The sequence below is a fragment of the Pygoscelis adeliae genome, unplaced genomic scaffold (genome assembly GCF_000699105.1).
Source record: "Pygoscelis adeliae isolate BGI_AS28 unplaced genomic scaffold, ASM69910v1 Scaffold13, whole genome shotgun sequence".
Lineage (NCBI taxonomy): Eukaryota > Metazoa > Chordata > Aves > Sphenisciformes > Spheniscidae > Pygoscelis > Pygoscelis adeliae.
Window position 1 is genome coordinate 206,968 of NW_008824499.1, and position 782 is coordinate 207,749.

Genomic DNA, 782 nt, shown 5'->3' on the forward strand with positions numbered 1-782 from the left:
CCAGCTCCCTGCCCCCGCTGCCTTGGGCACCTATTGCCCTGCTCCGGGTGGGGGCTGGCCCAGGCAGGTTTCCTGGGGCAGGCAGCCACACAAGGTGCTGGGCCGGGGCCATGCCAGCCAGCACCATTAGGATGGGATTTGGGATGAGCTGGTGCAGTGGGAGCAGGCAGAGGGGGACAGAGCTGCCTGCCTGCAGGTGGGGGGTAGAGGGACTCAGATCTCAGGGCAGAGCTGTGTGTGCACATGTGCATGCATGTGTGCATCTGTGTGTGCATCAACAGGAATGTGCATTTGAGTCTCTGTGCGTCTGTGTGAGCACTGTGCACGCTTACATGTCTGTGTGTGGGTGGGTGGCGCAGGGTGAAGGACCAAGCTGTTCCAAGTGGGCTGGCTACGTCAAGGAGCAACCTGAGCTACCAAGGGCATCCTACCGGCCGCCTGCTGAGTGTGGCCCAGCAGCAGGCGCGGCGGGGGCTGCAGGCACCAGTGTGACAGCGGTACCTGCCCTGGTCCCCTTCTTTCCCTGGCCCCCTCAGCTTGCTGCCACTGGGCACGGCGTGGATGCAGGAGCCCTCAGTGCGGAGACCCGGCAGCGTGTGAGCAGTAGCCCTGACATGGCCCGGCTGGGCAGTGCTGGGCGGGACACCCTGGCTGGAGGTGAGGTGGGTGGGGGGAGTGGGGCGTCTGGTCCCCCAGGGGCTCTGGAATTGGGCTGGGAGGGTCTCCATCCCCGTGCGGGACCACGAGGGATGCTCTGGGGTGCGGGGTGGATGGGCAGCAGG